At 39.9% G+C, this 25,757-nt stretch overlaps 1 protein-coding gene across 1 annotated transcript in view; it reads left to right on the top strand.

Annotated features, from left to right (window-relative positions):
- The first annotated feature begins 364 nt into the window (after positions 1 to 364).
- Positions 365 to 25,757, top strand: part of LOC121193612 (receptor-type tyrosine-protein phosphatase F) — a 157,770-nt gene continuing 132,377 nt past the window's right edge. The window contains exon 1 of the mRNA XM_041056006.1: positions 365 to 641. The gene's annotated coding sequence lies outside the window, so the exon portion shown is untranslated. The remainder of the gene's footprint in view (positions 642 to 25,757) is intronic.

Raw genomic sequence — 25,757 nt, 5'->3', positions numbered from 1 at the left:
CTTGAGGGGCAGGGAATGGAGTGGACACAGCAGCGAGTATAGCCGAGCGAATCCGAAAATCCTGCTGATCGACCTGTATTTGTTTTCTCCACAGAGGCTGAAAGAAGCGTGACTGCGAGGGGAGAGACGTAACAACTCCCTTACCTTCCCCGGCTCCTTCTGTGGGGGACTGTGGGCGCACTGTGTGCTCGCTGGATCAACTTGAAAGAAAAGAAATTTACTTGCAAGAAAAGAAGTAAGACCCCCCCCCCCCCCACCTCCACCTCCTCCTCCTCTTCCTCCCCGTCGCCCTCTCGCATGCATGCATGCATGCAGCGACACTGAACACTTGAGCGAAGCTGACGTTAACCCGTTAGCAGCGAGACACGGGAGCTGCCACGAATAGATCCAGTATCCACGACCCCCGGTCGGCCGACCAGGATAGGACCTCGTGTTCCCCTGGCAGTGGACTCGTAATCTCTTTCTGCTCTGCGCTTACTGTCCTCGGGGGCTGGTTCTGTAGTCTTTCTGTCTTGTGGCCGGTGATTACGCGAAGTGGATTTTTTTTTTGTGCTGGCTCCAAAACTGAAGACGGGACTAAACGTAGCGGTTCGGAGAAGGAAGGAGAGAAATGCCAACGGCGGTGACAAAGAGGAGATTCAGTAAGTGCACCGTTATCTTGTTTGAATGCCCCCCATTGAACTTGAGACGCAGCTTTTTTTTCCCTCTCTCTTGTCTTTTTGCGTTGCCTTTAGCTAACTTTCTGAAATTGCTGCAACTGCGTTCAATTTATTTGCTTGTTTGTCGTGTTTCACGAACTGGAAATACTTTGAAAATAGCCTTTAAAGATGTAACGGGGTAGATATTGTAAGTCTGCTCCGTCTGGCAAAATCGGGCTCCGGCTAACGTCAGACAGCCACGCACACAGTTTGTTGCTGTTTTTTTTTTTTTTTCCTTTTTAATTTATGCTAACTCTGAATGTTTAGCTTACAACTTTTTTTTATTATCCGTGCTAAATGAGAGAAGATACTAGTAGGTCTGCGTGAGGGAGTCTCACAGATATATTCAGTCTTTGTTTTAACAAAAAAAAAATATATATATATATATATTATTATTATATCCAGAGTAATTAAGGTGAGTGGGGGGAAGAAATGTGTTCGTCTCAATCACTTATTTCACGAGTGATTTTCGGCGCTCAGACCTGCGCAGAGTTGGCGTTGAACCGAGCGCAGGCACTTTCCAGTGAGCAAATGGACGTGGCTGTAGTCTTTGCAGGGATGAAAGCTTCAAATCAGGCAGAAAATCTGTCGAGGATCTCTAATGAAATAATAAATAGGAGCAGTGATGGTCTGCGGGGCGTGAGCCTGTCGCCACACTTTCTCTCTCTCTCTTTAAACGTGATCGCAATTTGATAATTTGCTCCCGTTTCTGACCTTCTGTGGAAAACGATTTGCCATGAGGTGTCACACAGCTTCCTCCAAACCTGGCTTTTCACTTCATGTGTGCCTGTGCAGGAGCCCCGGGCATGTGAAATCTTTGCCGTTTTCTTTATTTATCAATACCACAGGGACAGGTATTTGAGTTCTTGTGTGCCCCATCAGCTGCTAAGGCTCTTGTCATGTATGTGTCATTCATCTGCCCTTAAAAAAAAAAATCACTACTGCTGCAGCACAGGCTGCAGAGACACGTTTGATGTCATGTATTTGCACCTTGCAGCTCAGACTAAACATAAATTTCAATACTCATCCATTAGGGAATTCAATTGTAAAACAGTTTGTGTGTGACAGCTTTCACAGGTGTCACTGCATTAGCAATAGCCTGAAACTCTCATTGGGTATTGAACAGATCTGTGTTTAAAAAAAATAAATAAAGAAAGAAAAGAGGTGGGTGGGGGGTTATAGAAAGATTCTCAGCGTTGCATCAAGCCTGCAGCCCCGTGGGGTATATTTAAAGAAAGGATTGGAAGCAATTTTGCAGGGTGACTGACATGCTGAAGTAGCCTCATGGCCATCCTTTATCAATACACAAGTCCGATTATAGCTGTCACAGACACAATGAAGAGACCTCACCATGAGCCAAACTGTAACAGGATGATACAGGGTGGGTTAGTTTCTTGGAATTGCATCAGAGGCTTTCTGCAACTGAATCCCAGGCCCTGCCGCATGTTTGGGTTTCTAACCTTCGGCTCCTGCCAGTTGAAAAGAAAGTGACATGGTGTATTTCTATTCTAGATTTAGAGTAATTTGATATTAAACTGTCCTTGTAGAGGCTGTAGCCCACACAGTACTACTGTCTGAGGCCTCAGAGGGTCAGCCTACTGTATTGCTGTTGTTGCTTTTAAGTGTAGATTATTTCATAGACACTGATAGACACATGCATGCTGATTAATGGAAACACACTAATTTCTTGTGCAAAGCAGGTGACTTTCTCTGGTGCTGTTTGAGTTGCCTGCTGTTATCTGTTAAATGGATATTTTATCACTAAAACCTATGTTGACAGGCCTGTGCGGTGCCATGCTGCTGAAGCATTAAGGTTTTCTTCAATCATAGTGGCTAGATACTGTAGGAAAGCTGCAGGGTTTCCTCACTGTGTTTATTCTGGTTTATCTGCTTGTTTATTCTCTCTTTTTTTTGTGGGCTGCAAAAGCCATTATACAACGAATCTTTGACTTTTTGACTTTTTCTGTAAAATACATTAATATTTCTCAACATGTTTTAAGCATTAGTTACCGCGAGTGTTTATTTGCTGAATATTGGTGCGTTACCTCAAGCTATTAGGCCTGCTTATGCTCAGACCACTTCAAAACAAAAATGATTCACAAGAAGACATTTGATTTACTCGACCTAATCCCCATGACTCCTGAGGGATTATAGTGTGGCCCACAATGGATCACTACATCTTTCTTCTTTTGTTTCTTGCCAGACGAGTCGACAGTTCAGTTGGTGTTTCTGTTGGAGGTTTTTGAAAGAGTGCCCGGGCCCTTAGCGGGTGACGTCATCTGCTCGGCATTCACACCGGCAAAAGCTAGGTTATACAGAAACAATTGCCAAACAGCTAACTGACAGTGTTGTGGTTTTACTTAGGGCAAACATAGGATTTTTCACCATGAAAATCATAGTTTGTTGACATATGTAACTGAAAAGAATGACCTAGATGAGAATCAACATTTATTTTGTGTCTCACTTGATTTATTCAAAATTTAGGCTTGTTTACTATATTTAGTTTACAACCAGTACTGATCAGTAAATCTCATGGTTTCAGTTATTGTTGGTTATTATTCCTTTTATGGAAAGACCTGTTGATTAAGTAACACCATTAACCAACCAAGTACATTTACTCCCCTCTTTTATGCTGTATGTGTTCTCTTGACCTGGCTTACACCCCTGACCTGTGTGAGCATTTGTACATAGTTGTGTCGGGTATTTCCTTGCAGGCCTGGTCTAGGGCTAGTAGCCAGAGCATCTGCCTCAGCTTCCTCATTTGCCGGTGCTCCCTGGCAGGGGCCAAGCTGAATGGCACTGTTAAAGAACTCCAGCTCCTCTGTGGCCACATGCTGAAAAACCACTCGGCACAACCCTCTCCCAGCTGACGCTTTCTCATGCTTTCCATATGGGTAAAATCTTGGTAATTTCAGGGCCCTGGAGTTCTAATGAGAGGTTTTGCCCATAGTGTGTTGGTCTGTGGTGGGCGGGATCAGCGTTTCTCGGGTTTATAGGGGATTATAACTGCTCTGAGATGCCTCACTGGCCCACTGTCAGGGCGTTGGCACAGGGAAACCAGAACTCTTTTTAACCAGGCAAACTGGTTCAAACTGGTTGTGATGGGGCTTCTTTGGCATGGGGGTTACATGAGCGAGGCGATAGGCAACAGTTTACATACAAGGCTGCAAATCGGGTCAGTTACTGCAGGATCAAGATTCAGATTCCGCTACAGATACAAAACGTGCTGAATTTCTGCTTAGACATCAGGATGTTTTGCTCTCTCTTCTATACAGCCTTGAGCAACTGCTATTGTCCTGTTTAGCATCCCATCCCCACATACAGACAGGGTGCTCTTAGTAGCACGCTTGGCGGATTTTTAACAATGCTTGTTCCTTAACGTCAGCAGCGTAGAGGCAAAGAGTGATTTACTACTCTGTCTGCGAGGGTAATGTAGGAGCAATTTGACTGCTGATTGAAACCAGGTCTCCCATTTCAGAGTCCACTGGTGGCATTATAAACCATTTACACCGATGTTTTACAGGACACCCCTGCAATGGGGAAAGTGGAAACAGACGCATGGCCTAAAAATGGCCTACGTTACCACGAGAGGCCTATTTTTATCCATTCCTTGTGTGATTTGTTGTTTTTACTTCAAAGTATGTGAAAGCTGCTGAGTGAAGTAGTGAATATGGATGAAACTGAAAGGTCAAATGTTAGGTTAATCAGTTCTGTCTGTTTTTCATTTAGGCAGAAGGACCTCCTAGATATAGGGGGCCTTCTGCTTTGAATTATACAGCCTTTTCTGTAAGCGGTGGAGCTTTTTTCCCCCCTCCAGTCATTACGTGCGAATGAGAACTGCGGTCCAAATTCTGTGAAAATTAGCTCATTTTTGCGCTTGTTCTGTATCAACATGTGTTAGAAGGTAGCCATTACATAAATGGACCAAGCAGCCTTAATTATATTTTTACTGCATAAGCCTTGAAAAGCTCACAACACATTACAGAGTCAAAAGTGCTGCTGAAGAGCAAGATTAGCAGACTTCTGGAGAAGAAAAGGCATAAAAGCTAACGAGTTAAGGATGTTGGAATTTGATGGCTGAACCTTTAGGATGTCAGTATTGTGTTAATGGCTAAAACTCAACATTAGCTGCAGCTGCTTCATAGTAAAAGCCTCTGCAAAGGTAATTGACTATAGCTTTAGGGGAAGCAACTAAAGAACGTATAGAGTTACGGTCATTAGTGGTGCCAAACCTCAATTTTATTAGGTTTTTAAAAGGGTTGGTTTGGTAAAGATGGTGTTGGTCTGCATTTGGATATTTTCACTTTTTGTTTTTGGGCATCCGATTACCATTTTGTAAGTGTTAAAGTGGAGATACCAGTGTCAACATAACCACAGCCAGGGAGTTCGTGTTTGCTTAATTAAATTGGATTTTTCAGGCACATTCACTGTGTAGAAATCAGAGATAAGAAGTAGGTCAAGGTTTCAAGTTATCAGTTTGTTACTTGCTGACAGCTCAAACATATCACTGCTCTTTTTGCTCTCGAGAGATTTTCTGATGCGAGAAATGGAACTTTCAGACAACTGTGGAATATCATACACACAATGTGCAATTAGCTGCCTATTGGTATTCATAACAAAGTCTGTAGTGAGATGTAGAAACTGTTGCTATTCATCTGCCGTCCCTGTGATCTCAGATGGTCCTAGATGGCTTTGCATTCTCACTACACAGGCCATCTAGTTAAAATTTCTAGCCACCAAACACAGAAAAGAGGGTTGTTTTTAAGTGTTGTTTTTTTTTTCCATATTTATGTTTCCCATACTAGGCTACCAGCTTATCTAGCTGCTTATTTTACTTCTCTCCACTGACATTTAAGAGGTTATGTAAATCGTTTCATTTTGTGTAGAATGCAGCTGTAAATGCTTGAAAGGTCCTCAAGTTTTCCTGACTGTTTTTATTCCATTACTGTCAGGGATTACTCTTTGTTAAATAGGTAAATATCAATAACATTGTGTTTAGCAAACCGCTATTAACATCAGTGACATTGTTAGCTCAACCATGTGAAAATAAATTATTGTTTTTGTCCAGCCATAGTAATTACAGGTTTGTGTGTGCTTGATGAGTTAGGTGCTTACTCATGACATGCCTGCTGGCAGCGTAGGAAAAAAGTTTTCCTTCAAGGTAATATAACATCGTACGTGTCTGCTATCTGCATTTAAAATTAAATAAACTCGAGAACTGAAATAACTGGTTAATACATTGACTTAAAGTTGAATATTTTGATAATTGATTAGTCATTAAGTAAAAATACCAAATATTTGCTGGTTGCTAAATTTTCAAATGTGAGGATTTGCTGCATTTCTGAGTTATATATTGTTGTATAACCAGTGGCCAACCATTAGCCTCATATATTGGCAATGTGATTAAATTGGTTTGGCTTTAAGTTACATGATAGCAATATTGGTAGTCTGTTTAGACTGATGATAACATGCATTGTCGGGGTACAACAATTTAGTATCATTGTGCTTGATCTGGCATATCTGGTGAATCAAACAATTGACCATGCAATTTACTCAATATCTGTTAAACAATACAGTGGTGTGATTGTTCTGCTGAAGTGATGTCTCCTGTTTTGACACCACATGTGATTGCTTTTGTTGTATTGTGAAGCGCTGCTTTTGTTTTTTTGTCATCCCGCTGAGAAACCACTTGAAATGGGACAAAACTCCATTGTTTCATTTTCTGCTCTCAAATGATATACTTTTATACTTTCATAAAGTTGAGTGTTATAGTAGATTGAAAAAGGAAATGTGAGACTCATTTCAGGCAGGCCTTATTTTTGCAGGGCTGAAAATATATAAAATTGTAATGCCTCTGTAATGCATCAAATCCAACTGTGAATTTTATGAATCATTAGAGCCCAAATAGCTTCACGTCCTCTACAGTTGTCTCTGGTGGGTTATTAAATCTTTGGTTGGGGATCCTATCATAGATTCTGCGTGGATGCTCATCCTGGGTTATGGCACAGCGGAAGGTTTTATCACATCTTGTGTATTGGTAAATGTACCAAGGAGTTGACAGGACAATGTGACACGCGTGTTAGACCTCAGTGCCTTTGCTGTGCGTTTGCCCAGTCAGCAGAAGTGCAGAGATGACGCACTCTTTCATTTCAGGCAAACACTGGATGGGGACAAATGGAGCAACGGCTCGCCGGCTGGTGTCATTCATTTTGCTTGTCATTGTCAACCTATTCTTTTCAGGTTCTCATCTAATTAGAACACACACACACACACACACACACACACACACACACACACACACACACACAGAGACACAGACACAAACACATAGACACAGACAGACACAAACACACAGGCTGTACTAGAATTGATACAGACCATTACATGAAGGTCAAACAGTCAGCTGTCTTATCAGGCTAGACTTAAATGTCACACACTCCATGCTTCAAAATGGAAGAAAAATTACAAATTCACATAGGCTATGCAGATTAAACACTGACTGCAGTGAACAGTGAGCCAGTTTTCACACTGAGCTTGGCTGGATTCTCAAAGTTATCAACAGTAATTTATTATAGCAGCACATGCTAGCAAAAATATCCTTTGAGAGAAAGAAAACATCCTTCTAGTCATGCATTTACTTTATTATTCACTATTTATAGTGAATTTGCTTTATCACAGTTGCATAACGGATGATGGGATTTGCAGTGTTACAGTTATAAAGCTATTCTTTATTCATGTTTTTGGAAAGGGAATCATGACTTTGCATGTTTCAGCTCGCATGCTTTCTTTCATTGGAAGGATGTCAGCACATCATAGCTTTTCCCTGTGTTTTTTCTTTTCCTCTAAAAAGCTTCTTTCCTCAAGGGAGTCTCTGTCCAGGCCATTACCAGTTTTGGCGAGAATACGGTTATACAAGCACACGGACATTTTGTGTGCACTTTCAGGTGCAAAAGTCATGCTGACTGACAAGGATTACAAATCAGCATCAAGACACTCTGTCAGGACACTCCACCAGGTGGCTTTTAGCTTGGGGAAGTAGTATGAAGGTAGTTCACGGCTGGCAGTTGGAACTTTTTTATTAGGCTGAATTTATGGCAGCTGTGTCAAGACGACCTACAAGCGATTTTATGCAAAGAGAAATAACAAAGAAACCCCAAAACATCAGTAACTGACCATGTGTTGATTGTGGCAATCGAAGCCTCGGACACAGGAGCCCTCATTGCTACTAGCTGGGTGTGCTAAAGCACAACAGTGAATGGCAGAAAAGTGCATTGCTTGCACTCCGTCTGCCCCGCTGGTACAGCAGATGGATAGGATTTTAGGGAGTGGGGGCGGGGCTCTTTGGCAGTGAGGGACAGAGATGACAGCTCTTCGTCCGTGGAGGACTACCAAGGGCCTTGGCTCTGAGCACCTACTGTGTCCTCCTGACAGAGCCTTGATGCCATCAGAGACCATTAGCGTTGACAGCATGTCATCATGTCACAGTGGAGCTCATGGACAAGCAATGAATAAGTAAGAACAGTAAATAAAGATGGCGCACTTGGAAATAAACAGGATTTTACTAATTCTAGTCCGAAGATTTCTGTGCTCTTGTCTCCAGCACTTTTACATATACTGTAAGCTTGCAGTATTTCTCCTGCTGTCCAAATGCTGTCTTAGCCTGTGGCCTTTGCTTCGAGACACAGACAGTCTAGAAAGCCTTCAGAGTTAGTGTTGGAGATGTTTTTCGAGATGCCGTGATTTGATTAAACCCAAATATATGACACAAGTGAAGATGAGTGATTCTAATAAAACCAAGTAATGCAATACTTCAGTGATTGAATTAAGGGCTGAGCAAGGCTTAAAAGAGTGTTGTTCTCACAGCTAGGCTGAAATTCCACAAAAACAACAGAGGACTTAAGTGTGAGTCTACTTACTGTAAATTATTTACTCTCTGGGCTCCGGCTTGTGCTTGTCAATTGCTGAAAGAATGCTTCTTATGGTCAGACTCTAAGGAAGTCTGTCAATTGTGTTTAAGGTCTGTGCTGTTACCAAGTGACAGATTTAAACTGAAAATTTGAGATAGTTAACGCAGACGTCTGTTCTCTTCTACCTGTTCACATATACAGTAGGTGCAGTACATTTTATTAACATGAAATAGTAAAAAAGAAGGTGCATATAAACATTTTGTCTTCAGAAAATCAATACTCTATTTGGCACTGAATTTTAAATCTCATTGCAATCATTATTACATATCATTTTGTCCATCTAGCCCATCAGTATCAGTGCTGTATAGCCCTTTGGATGCTTAGATTTAATAGTATACCTTTCTCAAAAAAAAAAAAAAGACACTTTAGCCATACTCTAGTTCTTGTTATATAAGTCACCCCAGAGTGATATTACTTACTTAAATTAATCACATACTATTTAAAGTTAGAAAACTGCCAACAGATAAGGCTGAAATTCATAATACTTTCCATCAGCGGCATGGTTTTACTGCTCCACTCTCATATCTCTGGGCAAGTAAATGAAGCAACAGGGAATGAAGAAGCACTGGATCTTTTGAACTCGCTTTAATAGAATGTCCGTTCAGTGACTGAAATGATAAGTTGTGTCCTGTATCCTGTTTATATATAAATATAGGCTGTGATAATATAAATGACCCAATACATAGTTGCACATTACCAGCATTCATCAGACTCACAATAAGTACGTTTCAAGGTTACACACTGTAGTGCAGAGCTGAAATCATGTCGAATTTTCCTGACTGTAGTCAGAAAGTAATGGAATATCATAGCGTGAGGTTATAGGGTGGCTTTGGTGGTGGAGGGAGGGAAACTAATTTGGCTCTAACTGTAATAAATGGAATTTATTGTATATTTAATGTTTATGGACACTGGATGAAAGGCTGTTTTCCATTTCAACAAGGTCCTACAGGTTATTTTCCATTGCACCACATACATGAACGTGGTAGATTCTCCATATAAATAAATTATCTTTTTGTCATTTTTATGTTTATTTTTATTGGGACAGATGAGCAATCAAAAAGCATTGACTACATCGGCTGCTGCTACATATCATAGCGTTTACAGCCTGAGCTAATTTGCAATATTTATTGCTGATGGAGTTTTATTAAATAAAAATACATATATGGCGCCTGACAAAATACATATGCCACTGTAGCCACAAACATGAATATAAAAAACACATTAAAATAAACGTGCTATAAAAGCACATAAAATTCTGAGGGATGACGCCAGATCAACCATAACTACACGCCTGATCAGATTCAGAAAGATCCCAGTTTTTTTTTGATCCACTGCAAGTTGTGCAGATAAGGAGTTCCACATTTTGAACCCCTGAAGTGAAAAAAGCCGTCTGTCCAAAGGAGGTTTTATGAAAGGACATTTTGCGAATTCCCTGTAGATCAACACAGAATAAGTGAGCCAGAAACGCTGAGATGTTTAACCGTGTGGCTGAGCAGCTCAGGAAATCCTGGTCATGTGGATGTTTATAGTCTGCAAGACTGAATGTGTAAATTTAATGATAGTATTAAAACCTAACATACATACTTTCTTAAGACCATGGCAATAGTGAGATATTACCAACTCCCAACCGAAAAGTGTTATTGTGTGGTTATAATAGCGTCTGAATACATTACTGCTTCTAAATGACCTCAGACTTATCTTTGGCACCTCTGCTTTTTTTTTTTTTATGGTCATTAGTTATTGAAAAGGAAATATTCTTAGACACCGATAAGCAGATATTGGCTGATATATCGGCTAGGGAAAAAATTCTATTCAGTATTCACTGGAAAATATTCAGTTCAGTGGCGGATGGCAAACAGCTTTTAGGTAAATCACCACCACCTTCAGGTGGTTGGTTACTTACCACATGTTACTTACCACAAGGTGCTGATTACAACCTGGTCAATTTATGTCCCCTTCAACATAGTCAAGTTTAACTATTGTGGGAAAGGCCTCATCAGTTAACTTACATAACATATACATTTGTGATAAACAGTCATATTGGTGTAATAACAAGGAAGCACTACAGCAAACTTTTGATTTATACTACTTCTGAACCCGAGTCCTGTCTGTATACAACACAAGTGAGTTATATTTGTTGTTGTGAAACATATGATGTGGTAGTGCCATTCATCCGTCATCTCAAGGGATGATATCTCATTGTACTCACCCAAATTGCCTCATTCTCTGGCACTAAAACACAGAGCTACGCGATTCAGATTTGTCACGTAGTGAGCTGATCTTTACTTACTATGGAGGCACTTCCTCTGAGCTTTGAAGTGAAGCACTTACCCTTTAGGTATTTGGCAATATTGTATTCCTACCCATCCAACTATCAGTAGTTTACTGTGGAGGTGGCACCACCAGAACCTGGATATTATCAGGACTTCATAACTTGACTTTTGGAACTCCTTGGTCATAGGTCAGACATTTCCTGCACTGCCACCCTTGTTTCTGCCTACCAGGAAAGAGTCAAGAGGACCCTATGGACACAGCAAGGTGAGATCCATGCTGCAGCTCCTCTAAAAGGGCAATGATTCATGAGGCTGGCTCTCCTGTCCCTGGGGCTGAGAGGAATAGCTGGCATTATCTTCTGCAAATGGGTCTGAAAATGCTCTTGGCCAGGTTGACCAAGGCACTGATTTATAGCTCAAGAAGCGCTGAACGGTTAGGCTCTCTTTCCCAGCATAGGTATGAGCCCCCACCATTGCTGCAAGCCTGAACACGCACTGAAACTCACATGTACACTCACACCTCCCCTCTTCCCTGCTCGCAATCTGTGCATCATCAGTTTAAGTTTTCTTCGGCCATGTATTTAGAAGAAAAAGAAGGAGAGAAATAAATTTATGACACCAAAGTTGCGGAGTGAAAGAAGTGGCCTATTGTTCTTAATATGTCAAGCGCAAGGATAAGCAGTTTTTCCACCTTTATCTTTCTTTGTCAAGGCCTATATATAGATATGAACCTTATCCTTGACTTGAAGTAGGAACCACTGTCAAAAAAATAGGAATTGCCTCCTAAAAATGGTTCCTTTAAATCTTGAATCTGAAGAGAAAACTCTTCTCTTTGAAATAGTGTGAAATAGTGTGGTTAAGCCCTTCTGGATACTTAAGTCTTAAGAAAGGCTGCTTGATTGCTTTGTGTGTCTTCCTCCCTAATAAGCTTTATATCCATCTCTGAGCTTTGGAGCCTCCCAGCAGTTCTGAATTTCTGCTTTCAACCAGGTACTATGGCCTACAATGTTGGAGATAATTAATTGACAGAGTAAACCGAAAATGTTTGAAAAAGCTTGAGTCACTTGAAATGGAGCAGATTTATTTAAAGCCTTCAATTGTCACTTAGCAATTAACATGGCAAACAATTTCAGTGAGCCCCTCAAAAGGGCTAAGGATTTTCTCGTCCTTTTTAAGTTGGACAAACTCTTGTCTGATTCCCACACTGACTCCTGTGCATTACACAGAGATGGTTTTATGCTTCACACGCAAGCAGGCATCAGTGTCATTACTAAGTCAACAAGGATTACTAATGGACTGAGTGTAAGTGATAGTCATGACGAAATTATCAGTATGTTTTCACATCAAGCATGTTCTTTCCTGTGATTGTGTTTAGTTTGTTCTCAGCAGAATTGCCAGGCCTGGAAGGACCAGGGGGCGGGATAGTTAGACTGCAAACAAGGGTTACATAAACCGGTTTTGACTTACTTTGTGAAGCGTTTAAAATGCAAACTGACAGGGAATGTTTTAGCCAACATCACCTGCTTCTAGTGTTGCAGTCCACCCCATTAGAAAATTCCCAGTTCTGTCTCACCATTGTTACGTAAGATCTGCATAAAGGCAAAGAGGGGACTCAAGTCTTGTCTCTCCAAGGAGCCGCTGGAAAACTCCGGGAGATCAGCAGCAGTTGCTTTGGGCTTTAATGAGTGACATCTAAAGTCTGTATGTCTCATAGGTCTCCACATGGTGTCTGTCCACGCTATCATCCATCTTCTAAACCTCCTGCGCCCTCGTCAGAAAATCACCTTTTCCAGGCTGGATGTTAATGTTTCTAAACGGTGTACTTAAAAGTGGATTATTTAAAGGCTACGTGTCAGACAGATCTTTATCTGGTGGCTTGGCAGCTTGACTTGGACTCACTTGGTTTCCTGTCTGTGCATGTTGATTAGCTTGTTTTTCTCTTCTTTCCTTGCTTTGCTGTGTAGTCTTCTGTGCTAACTCACCTCATGTGATTTGGGCCAAATTACAGATCTCCCAGGGAATGGTTAATCCTTCTCAGTCGTGTGTGGAGTAATGACTAGCCATGTTTTGTGCACAAAATAGAGAATAGGATTATCTTTTTCATTGTGTATCAACAGTGTGATCGCCCATATTTTGACTCTTTGTGTATATGTCTCTACAGAGGAGTCCTTAAACCTTGAAAACTTGGGCATGTTGGGCAGCTATTTTCTCCTGTGGTTAATGCTTGGTATGATTTTTCATGAAGACTATTGATAACGGTTGGTAAAGTGTTGGTGGGGCTTGACTTGATAAAATCTTGCTGAATGCAAACCAGACAGAATTAGAGTAATTTTTCTTTCCTATTTAAAAATTATTTGATATCACATTTTTGGTTAAGTGCTCAGACTATCTTTGAACACTTTTAACATTTTCATCAGCTTACTGTGCAGGGCGAAAACATTGTTGGCATCTTCAGCTTTGAGCTTGGTGCTTTCGTCATGTAAAGCAAGGTAATATTTGGCAGAAAAGTGCATTTATTCACTGATATTCAAGTCTAAAAAATTTTGCAAGAATATCACATCAAGGTTACGGAGCTTCAAATGAATCCCTGTGCTACATGTTGTTTTCAGTGAACATTTTTAAGGTAGATGGAAAAGTACATTGATGGCAGTATTCGTGATTGCTTCTCTTATATAAAACTCTGAAGTGACAGAGGGAAATGTCAAGACTTGCCCACCCATACAAAGCTTATAAGATGGGGTTTGAAGTGAAAAGCAAGAGTCCTGCTGAGAGGCTGACCCAAGGCAAACGAAGAAAACTGTTTAAGCTTTTGTTATCTTTTCATCTTTGAAAAAGATCATCAGTCTTTGATTTAAGAAAAGCCCAATGTAATATTTCAACAGCCATTACAACTCTTTTCTAGCATTTTATATTCGTCTCAGTCTGTGTCTCAGTCTTTCGGTGTGTAATGACTCATAACGCCGTGCTTTGTTTTATAATCAGCTCTTTGTTCTAAAAACGGATAAAAATGAGGCAAAGGAAAGTACAATCACTTAATAACAAGACATACACTAATGTGCAGCAGCATGGCCAGAAAAAGGTACTTCTCACTTTTGCTTGCTGCAAGCCTTATCTATGCTTTTATACCTGCACAAAGCCGAGGTACTTTGATCTGATCTGAAAGTAATGTGCAGGCATATTTTATCTGCCAAAGGAAGCACCACAACCAAACAAACAAACATCAAAGTAAAGTCCAGCTAGTTGGGAAATGACTAAGATTATTTTAATTGAAAAATTAATTGGAGTTCTCTTTTTGAGGTAAACCTTTGGATGATATCTGATAGAAAGCACAGAACATGGTAAGATACTAAACAGTCACACAAAAAGTTAAAAGGCTAACGGTTTTAAAAATGTTAATTACGAAACTACTTAGGGTTTATGTTTTGTACAGTGTCAAATTCTGCCATCTTAGGTCACTAACTTTCTTGTCTTAGTCCCTGGTTACAAGTTGGTTGGTTTTGGACAGGTTTTGGACAGCCTCTCTTCTCTGCTAGCATAAACAAAGTATGTAAATAAGTTTTTTTTTTTTTAAATGTAAAAAGTAAAAGACCAAAATAGAGGAAAGCAAACCTCCCCCCTCAGAAAACAGCTCTACTGGCTTTTCTCACCAGTGAATGCTAATAATCATTAGTAATTGTAACAATGGGCCTTTAGCTTTTATCTCTGTGCATTGGGTAATGGTTACTGTGTTTTAATGGAGACCAATTGGACATTCTTGAGAGCTAGTGTACTAAACAAACAAAGGGTTGGAAATGGGTGTTTTATATAGCCGATATTGATCCATTAAAAAATGGCTGGAATGGCCCTGTTCCCCTCTCAGGACATTCATCTGACCACAGAGGAAACTCCAACTGCATCAGAAAATCAGCAGGAGTGGTCTGAACCTGAACCCGCTTGTGATTGCATCACCTAAGGAAAATTTACATCACAAATGGTAACAACTTTTCCGTACCTCGGGGGTTTAGTGAACTGAGGTGGATTTTTTTTAGAATCAACAATCTGGAGTCCTCCAAAATGCAAACAAACAGAAAACCATTTATATGCTGGGCAAAAATAATTTGTAGTCGTCTGCATATTCATTGCTGACTTGTCCCATTATTCAGAGGCTCATTTACATTTTAAGCAGCATATCATGGTCAAGGACTGTGTATACCTCCATACCCATGAGGCTCTGCAGCATTCCAATGAGTTTACTCTTTGAGGGAAGAGATGAGCCTATTGATTAGAGACAGCCTGACCTGTGGTGGTAGCAGATGAGCAGTCACTTAGTTCTAAAGCTTCAAAGAGAACCGATTGACCTTGTTCAAACTAAATTAAGACAACAAAAAACGTTAGAGCTTATTTTGTAATCATCACTTAATATGCATTAATAACTTAATTGAGTTTGTCAGATCAATGGATTTCTTTTACTGTGAAGTTTTAAGGAAAGGCAGGCCTTTCAACTTCCGATTCGTGTCTTGCCAATTATCTGGCTCCCTCAGGCTTTCATCTGCAAGAATTTTTGTCACAGATGTTAAGTGCAAGTAAATGTTTGTCAATAATATGTCAGTCCGTCTGGGCTGGTAAATATACGACATGTGTTGCTTTGGATGTGTGACAACCTAAATATCAGCCACAAGTGAGGCTGTCATAAATTGTGAAATGTCTAAATAATTGGGTGATGAGATGAGATCACCCCAGCCTTGGTTTTTAACCCAGGAAAAAACAAATGTGTGGATTTCTTTAAAATAGAATGGGGTCCGGTACTCTGAGACCAGTTTCTCACCTTCAGACATTTGGACCCCACTTTATACTGTAGTATCTCGCTAAATCCTTGTATCTCCAGAGAAGAACTGATATTTTAGAGATAGGTTAGACAGCCATATGTTTTTGCAGTTGGGGGCACAAGACCAATAAATTATCCACCAATAAACCGGAAAATGTAATTACCAGCCTGTTATATTTTCCAATAATGGAATTTCAGCAGGTAATTACAACCAGTATTAGATGATGTTCGACTGTTCAGTATGATACTGTGTTTTTTTCCTAGATGTTGAGCAATTTCCGCGACTGGAGATACAATTAATTGTATTTTTCATAGGGATGTGCAGAAGTGAATATAGTATTTAACATTTTGGGTGAGAGCATCCCTCTATGGTGCTGCTTAACACCCAAGGCTACAGAATGATGAATTCATTGTTGCTTCTTCTGCACTGTTGTATCTTTTAAACTGATGTTCAAAGATCACACTGGTGTTTTTGCATGTTTTAACCCATTCTAATATGTGCTCACGCTGTGCGTTTCTCCACTTTGATTCAGCAGTCTGCATGGGGGCTGACACTCGGTGTGGCGTGTGGTGCATTCATGGTGCTCTTGGGAAACTCTGACTCCTGACACTTTCAGAGAACTTTTGATGCTGTTGAAAGCAGCCAAATTCACATCATCAAGCGAAGCGGTTGATGCTGGTTAGCCTACTGCGTGTTTTTGTGCTTTCTGTTAAATGCACTTAGTGGATGAAAGACGAAAAAGTCACAAAGACCATTTTGTCTTAATGGTAATTTTTTTTTTGATGATGTTATGTAACTATCCACCTTATAAACTTTTACGGACTCATTTCTCATGAACTGAGGATTATAGTTTCAGCTGGTGTCAAAATGCAAAAGTGTATAAATAGATTTAAATCAGCAAGGTTCACCACACTGAGCATAGCTCTCTGTTATAGTGTGTTTTCTGTGCAGTAAACTCGGATACAATTTTTCAGCAGTTAACCACTTATCATGATGTATATTCCTACAATCATAAAATATAGTAGTAACAATAAGCTATTTACTATGAGACCATACAGAACAGTGGTTACGTCAGCGTGAGGTATAATTCATAAATGGAAATACCCAGCATTTTGCCTAGTGTAGGCTGCAATTCATCTGAATATATCCAAATATGAACTGAATACAAATCCCGTAAAGCCTGTTGAGTAGCAGACAAATTGCCCATATCCAAATTAGAGAGGAAAAGCCGTGAAATTAAACAGTTTCTTGTCTGTGTGATACATTTCAAGGTTATCTCCGTCATTAAACGACAGGAGAGACTGACACTTCAGGGTTCATGGTGGATATTAAAGAGCGCTGCGGCAGCCACAGGACCAGAGCTCAGTAGGTGTCTGTCCTGAGGCTCTTCTCCCCTCTGGTGCGCTGCTCTAATGTGAGCATGTGCTTCTTCGTATTAGCAAAAGCAACACCGCAGCTGCCATTTGACTGAGCTGTGTAACGGGCCAACGCAGTGTTTGTGTGTGATGCCGACACAGGAGGAGCAGCTCACACAAGACTGGATCCTCTAGCATGTGTCAATAAACAGCCAGGAAAGATGAGGATTATATTGCTTCTGTCAGTCTAGAGAGTTAAGTAAAGTAAATAGCAGTTTTGCCTGCGGATGACTCCAAATAATGCAGTACACTTTGGCTGCTGTATATGTTATTAATCTTCATAATGCGGATTAGACCCACCAGCAGAGTGTGACAATAAGAATTGTCCTGTCGCTCGGGGCCAGTTGCTCTGAGTTTTTGGTCTCAATATTTGCTTAGTGATCTAAGACTGTTATGTTTTCCTCTTTGCTTTGCCATGATCCCACTCACTTGTCTTCTCTTCTAGCTACAAACATAAATTCAAATAGGCAAGTATCTAGTGCTTCAGGTACTCACAGATGGAGTTACTCAAAGGTTGTATCAGACGCTGTATCGATTACTATTTGTAGAGTTTAGTCAAGCAGTAATAAGATAGCATCCACTTGTAGACAAAGATATGCACAGATGTGTAGAGCTATATCATAGAGGCTCTATATTGAAATTAATCTAAAATCTATAAAAAAAAAAAAAAATTAGATATGTTCATAAAGGGCTGCTGTGGGTGCAGATGTCAGTTCTAACCCTGTGCCAATTTGAAAATGAGGTAATGCTAGCTGTAGTTGATCTTATCTGTCCTTGGTCGTCCTCCATAATGATAATAATAATAATACTTTTCGTATTCCTTTTGGTTTCCATTATGCATATTCATTATTGGCTACATTTTAATTATAGTTCTGTTGTGAGTTTTGCAATCAAAGCTTTCCCACACCGACCTACTTTTAAAGTAAAAAAAAAAAAAAACACTGAAGCTTAATTATTCCTTAAGTTTAATAAATAATTACTCTTATAAATATATAAACTTTATTACAGGCTCAAGGCCCACAACTTGATCACAATACAAACATCAATCAAATGATAGGATATGCAATTCCATGTACTGTGTGAGCGCTGCTGATTTGTTGCATGATCAAAACGCTTTGCAGGGTTACAGGCTTATTTTGTCACTGAAATAAGCAAGGCAGAAACTCAGTATCTTGCATGAAATTAAATTTGTAATGTTTTTCATTTTGTGGATGAAACTCACGCAAGCTGCTTTGGACTTTGTTCCCCCGTTCTAGTGATGCATTAAAACAAGACACAGTGAATGTTTAACATGTTATAAATAGAGCTGATTCTGTACACCTGGTCTTTCAGAGTTCATATTATGTTTAACTTTATCCTTTAAAACTGAGGAATTGAAGCATCTTATTTATTACTTGTAGGAACAGTCTGTGTGAGCTGGGTGTGCATGAAAGAAACAAAAGACTTCCAATGAACTTGGGAGCTGGTGTAATTTGGGATGTTTTCACTTTAGACTGAAATTTAAATATTGAAATTTGTTCTGACAGCCTCGCTGGGTGCCACCTCAGAGTGAGTCAGATCGGCACTTGGAGCAGATATGACATTATGTCATTAGGCAACTTTGACGCACAAAGAAAAAGTGTGTGTTGTTTTTAAGGTTGGAAATGATCAATACCATACCAAGTGTAGGCGATTACTGTGTACGGCAGATGTATCTGGCTGGCTTTTTAGGAAAATTACTACAAACACAGACTAAATGGCCAGACTGTAATGAGAGCCAGCAGCACCTTGTCTGTATGTTGGCATTGGAGCTTTGTTCCACCCCCACATCAGGTCCCATTAATAAACTGGCAAAACGGATGTGCAGACTAACTAGCCTCACGCTATACTCTGTGATTTCGCATGTTAGTGCTGATTACATTTACAGCTTCTTTCTATTAGGTAAAGGGGGCTGACTCATGAATACGAAATGTGCAGCGAGGGCCAATTAATATTATGGAGTTGTTAAAAATAATACATTTTAAATTATTCAGAGTCAGTTAAAGGAACACTAAGGGATTTTCCCAAGGATTTTCCCTAAGGGCTCTGCCTTGCCCTGTAAAATAGCCAATGTAACACAGAATATTAATTAATGAAAAGATTAATCTGGTTAGTCAAAAATGATTAATTCATTTTGTTGCCTGTTCAACCCAAAACAAAAAACTAAAGCTTAAATTAAAGGTCCTTTTTCCATCCTAGGGGCTTCCCATTTTAAAAATGCCACACATATTTTTTCCCTAGTTTTATGTTTTTGCAAGTATCAAAGTTATTTTCTTTTGTTTCTTGTTCTCCTTTAAGGCCGAACATTCTCACACTCATCTCTTCTGTCAACCTGTAAGATATAATTATCTTTCAGAGCTGACCTGATAGCCAGCTAACACACTGAAAACACATAATTTAATCCCCCACTTGACATTCAGAAAAGTTTGGGTTTTTTTTTAACTTTGAGTCTTTGTAAAACTTCTTTTCTTGTCCACTGTTGCTGAAGTTGTTCCTTCATCGCTATGAGAAAATGAGAATGATCTGCCGCATTAAACACAAGAAAATTAATGTTATCCACTGGGAACAAATGACACTAAAAGCCATGACACATCCTAATGGGCTTCCTATGGTTGAATGGTAAAAAATACCTTAAGAAAACACACATTTTAGCAACAGAAATCCTGAGCAACAGACTAACACTCGACACACAGGCCTGTTTTCAAGTGCCGTATGACATCAGAGATTTTTTTTATGGTATGTTCGTCTCGATATGGGATGCCTCATGAACCGCCCCAAGATTTGTCCCATCAATCTGCTACGAGAGAGTGGGCTTCTTCACAGGCTGTCTGCCATTCTTTCATTCTGGCCCTGTTGGGAATGGTGATTGGATCCCAGTCAACCAGCAATAGATGGATTGGCCCTCGACCAGGATGATTGAGTGGCGCTGCTGTCTATGCACATGTATATGGCTTTGTGTGTGGTGGTGTGTGTGCTTGTGCGTGCTTACCCTGTATGCATGCTGCTCTCGCCGAACAACAGCACATCTGTTTCACTCCATCTCCTCGCTCTCATTTGAATTTTGAGTTCTCTCAATCATTGCCAGTGCTCTGCTGTGCTCTGTTCCTGGCTTCTGGGCTGCAGAGTGGGACGGTATTCCTGTGAACAAGTATTCTTCACTTAGCCATCAACTTATTATCAAGACACAGCTGAACGTAATCCCAGTGGAAATGAGCGTTTTAAGATGACACTATAGCTGTATTGTAAGATAAGGTAGCATATGAGACGAGGAATAGAAGGAAAACTTGTGAAACAGTGATTTCAGTGTGTTTGTATGCAGAATCTGTCTGAACTAAATCCGAGATTGCACAAAAATGTAATCCCAAGAGTTTGACAGGACACACAGTTTGTACACAGAAGTATCACTCTCATTGAAGACAAGCCTCCTCACAGGCTGATCTCGAGGCATGTCACTCATACTTGTGTGCACCATGTTGTATTAGTCTATTTCTTTTTTTAATGACTTGGTAATTGCTTTGTCCCTGGTTATTGAGATGACTGCCATGCACTATTACACCAGTTTAATGGTGTGTAACTATTCCTCTTAACAAAGCCATCAATCACAGGTGTTACTATGGTAACTGCATTAGCCATTATGTAGACGTAATCAAATGCATGTCACACCTAGGTAGCGCAAGTACTGCATACGGCTTCCTTCACCTGAGGAAGTCATCAGGCTTTATGAGTTTTTATGAAGAAAAAAATGTGACTGAATTCTGTTTATAAATTGTCTGCCTGTTTTTGTTTTGGGCTTTTTTTTTTTTTCCACGCTTGAGCTTCGCTTTATGAAAATCTGCATGGCCTGCAGAGCAATCAGCAGAAATTCAATCATCTGTTTTGTGTAGAAGGGCCAAGTTATTACAATCAGAGCTGCTTAAACTCTTGACTCATTCCTTTTTTGCTCCGCTCAAGTTGTTCGGTAGATACTATACAATTTTTCCACCTAAACCCATGTTGCATGTTTCGGCCTTGAGGATGTTGAACATAAAATGGAACATGCTAATACCAAAGACATCACGTGTCTGTCCTTTGAGCAGGCTAATTGTGATGCAGATGAGTTGAATCTGTAGCCGTGGATGGCCATGGTTTAAGTACTGTGTGGTATTGGCCCCTCTGGTAATAACAGAGAGACAAAGGTGTGTTTGAGTGTTTCTACTTTAAAAGAGGAGGTTGTTCAAGATGTTTTCTTGAACAACCTTGGAGTTGTAGCCTCCAGCTTGAGGAGGTAAGAGTCCTAGTCCAACAGGCTGTTTACAGCTACTCCTTCGCTTCTCCACCTTCAAAAGAGGTTGGGTACATGTCTGGAAACGCTAACAAGCAATATGCTTAAACATTTGTGACAGCAATAGACTGTCTGTACCAGGGTCTGAGCAATGCTATAATGTTCCTCCACATTGTGCCTTTGTTCCTGCACCGTACAGTGTAAACCAGTACAAGCTGCTCTTGTCCAGAAAGAACTTTGCTGGAATTGGTTCTCTCCGCTGATGGATGCACCCGCAGGGCTACTTAACTGTGTGAAGTATGACATTAAATTGAGTCTTGCCTGAGTATGAGAATAAACAGTTGAAGTGAATGTGAAAAGCTTAAATTGCACCACTGGCTATAATTTAATTTACCTATTAATATGCTACGGTTGTCATAATTTTTGGCTAATTTTATGGCCAGTGAGCCGTCACTTAATGTATATGCTTTTCAGAACAAATGAGAAAAGAATATTTTAGATTCTACGCTTCTTTTATTTTCACTGCAGTGTTAAAACCGCTTTGAAGCGTGACCCCAAAACTGATGTATGAATGGTGAAATTTGCGTGGCGTTCCACCCCTACAACAAAGGCATTCAGTTTACATTGTTAAATTTAGAAAAGCAACAAGTCCTTCGATTAAACAAACAGTAGCCTCATGTAATTTTAGTTGATAAAATTGTGATTACTTGATTTATTTTTTGTCAGTTAACAAAGTGTTAATCTACTTATCTTTGCAGCTCTAGATGAAGGGTTGTTTGCCTAAGTGACTGTCTGGGGAGGGAGTTTATTTGCTTGGTGTCACATAGTTTTCCTTTCCTGTATAAACGTCAGACTAAATACATGTATATTTATTATACTTTCACATTACCGTGCCATGCTATGGATAATCTGTCTCCCTCGAAATGAGTTCTTTGGCTATGGCATTGTGATAGTCTTGGCTGTGCCCCACTTACCTCCCCCCCCACCCCCACCCCCACCCCTTGACCTCTTCATTAGATAAATAGGGCAGCCTATTCTCTGGCTTTCACTTGTGATGGACAGCATCTGGCTGTTTCCGATACCCGCCGTGAGAAATGTGGAGACAAAAGCCTCCCTCTCCTTCCCTTTCTCACAGTTTCCTCCCGTTTCTTGCTCCCTTGCTTATGTGTCTCAAAAACTGCGCATTGTATGATATCGTATGTCTTTGAATGCACCGCAGATATAAGAGAGGGCGGGACACAGCAGATGCCAATTTTCCCCACTTGCCGTGTTGTTTTTCAGGAGGAAGTTAAATTGATTGGTCATGCTTTGCACAAGGACGGTGGTAATGCGTTCTCCTATGGCAGCAATGCAGTGCTGGATGCCATTTTTCTCAGACATATCTTCATGCATTCCTACATGGATTTAGACACATTAACAGATTTATTTGGCGTGTTAAGTCAGTGCAGCAGTAACAGCTCCTCAGCTGATGTTCTCACCGCATCCTGAACACTTCTTTGCTGCATACTTCCTCTTCGATTTTGTTTTAAGCATTACTGAAAGTGTAACTGCTAATTGAGAATGCGTCTAATTCTAAGGCGACATTTTATCCTATAAAATATGTTGAGTATATATTGTACTTGTGTGAACCTGCATTAGAAACAAAAAATACTACGTTGATAACGCTGGGTTTCTGAAATGTCGTGGAATGTCTTGACAGCCCGGGCCTGTAGGTTATGATGTGCCTGAGAGCTAAGCAAAAGACATTTTATCAGCACTTTGTCTCCTTACTCTATGTGCACTAGTACAGGCAGACAGACAATCCATCATCAAGCAAATATAGTATGTGTCACTGCAAAAAGAACTCCGACAGCAGAGTGAGTGCCACACACATCCATATTTTTAATGTCCACATGTTATGTGAGGTCTCCCTTGCTTGAAACCTTCGAAACCTTGGCTCTCCTCCCAAGCATAACATGTAATTTGCTGAAGGCTTTTAAAGCTACCATTATTTTTGCCGTTATTGCTTGGATTTTTCTTTCATTTATTTATTTATTTGTTCTTAAATTTTAGAAATGTTTTATAAAGCCATAATTGCTAATTGCTTCTTTTTTTTTTCCCTCGGAAATGTGTCACATTTTTCACAGTTGGATGACAATTTACAGGGGGTGGTATCTAAAAAAACAGAATTTAATTTCTTTTCTTTTTTTTCCACATTCAACCAACTTCACTAAGATGGCAGATTACCAAATGAGGCTTATGCTTATTGTTAGATTAGAAGTGCTTTCTGAAAGAATGTTTGCGTGCTCCTCCTTTGCAGCTCATTTGGTGCAGGGCAGGCTGACAGTTCTGAAAGAACAAGCCTAAGGGAATGCAGTGCACACGTCTGATGTCGTATCTCCTTGGTCCAGCACTTGTTCTTTTGGAGCTCTGCTGAACCAATCCTGCTCCCCGTACTTACCAGACCCTCAGGCCCCACTTTGATCTCCCTTAACAACCAGGACAGCAGTTCAAGCATCTTGTTATATTTGACTGTTTAATCCATCAAATGTGTTTGTCTCAGCAATAGGGTAATGAACATCTCTATCTAGGCCTTGCTGCTGTTGAATAACTCCTGTGATAACAAGTTTATGTAGGATGCACTTGTGTGAAATTTTAAAAGGATAACGGCTTGTTTCTGCAAATTGCTTGTGTCCTATTGTCAAGTTTGACGCTCATTTTCCACACCTTGACTAAAATAACATGACTTTGAATGAAGAACAGCAAATTATTCCTGTCACATTTAGCATGGAATTCTAATACAGTGTTCTCTGCTCTTGGTTGTATGGCACTGTTTTACACAGTTTTAGTGGAGCACAGGATTTAGACTCCTGAATCAGCCTTTTAGGTTGTGTCCTTCTGCTAGCATGTCCAATACAATCCCCCCTGTGGCTAAAATGCCAAGCCACTAAGCAAAATGTCTCAACTAATTAGGAGCTTTAGAGCAAAGCTGTAGAAATGCATCATATGACTAACTTTTTCTTTCTTCTTTTCCTTTTGTCCAGACCTGCTGTATTGGTCTTGTATTTAGACTTTACATCAGTGACTTTTTCACTTAAAAACCAAAGCAATTAGAGGGCAGAGTGACTGACAGCTGATCTATGTTAAGCCCTCAGTTCTCAAATTCTTGCATCCCAATTTAACTACAATTCTAAAGCTTTGCATGGGATATTAAAGTGATATGGGAAACGTCTTTAATTGGAGTCCCATAGCCAAAATGTATTTTCACCCTTTGAGAATTCTGAAATCCTCAAAAACGGCTCTGAACTTTATGTCTGAAAAATACAAAACTTAATTTAACGGGAGTGCAGCTGTTTACAGCCATGTTTCTGGAATGATCTACTGCTGTGTAGAATAGACTACAATAGCAAAGACTTTCATCTAAAATGCTGCTGGGAAAAATGTTGGAATATCAGCAGGAGAAGACAAATCTTGAATTAATGTGTTTGAACTCCAGGGAACCAATATCCCAAATGTGTTTGCCCAGATTCACAATTTGCCCAGATTTCTGCTATTATTTGATTTTTGTATACTTAAAATTATATGCTCTTTTAACTGCACAAATTTACATTTTTAATGCATTCAACCTTGGCACCTCCATCAGAAGAACTTCTTACTAATCAAAATGACAGAATCTTTTTACAGTCAGTCTTGTGTTTCTGGGCAGGATTCTTAAGTTTACTTAATAAGCAGCTGGATTTAATGATGACAACAATGTCTTCCCGTTGTAGCGATTTGCGTATATGTCAGGATCAGTGTTAATTTCGTTAATGAAAACTGGCGCGGAAAATATTTGCAGACGAACTATTTTTCACAATGAAAACAAAAACCAAAATTAAATCAAAAAATTACCTTTGAAAAAAGAACTATGACAAAAAATGTACAATATTTTTCGTCAGTTAAGAAAAACGAATAATGAATATTGCACTACTAATAAGAAACAACTTTCTTTAGGATTTTTCACTGTATTTTGCAACACTTTGTTGGGAAAAGTCTCGTACAAATTAGATTATTTGTACAGTTAGATGCGTTTGTAGCACATTCTTGTTCTTCCCCACGCTTCTGTTACGAAATCCCACTGGGAGCCATACGTTTTTGCAACTAATACAATTTCTACGCTCTTCAAGGTCTGTTTCAACTCCTGACAGACATTTTACTGGTTCACGTTCTCAGTGCTGCTGCTCCCAGATGCTCAGCACATCTGATCTGTGTTTCATAGCCGTTCACACAGTACACTCCCTGTCACTTTACGTTCTTTTTTTTTTTTTCAGATTTTGTAAAGAACCTTCAATTAACTCCATC

The sequence above is a fragment of the Toxotes jaculatrix genome, chromosome 14, assembly GCF_017976425.1.
Source record: "Toxotes jaculatrix isolate fToxJac2 chromosome 14, fToxJac2.pri, whole genome shotgun sequence".
In the NCBI taxonomy this organism is placed as follows: Eukaryota; Metazoa; Chordata; class Actinopteri; family Toxotidae; genus Toxotes; species Toxotes jaculatrix.
Note: the sequence above shows the minus strand (reverse complement) of the source record. Positions and strands in the feature narration are given on the sequence as shown.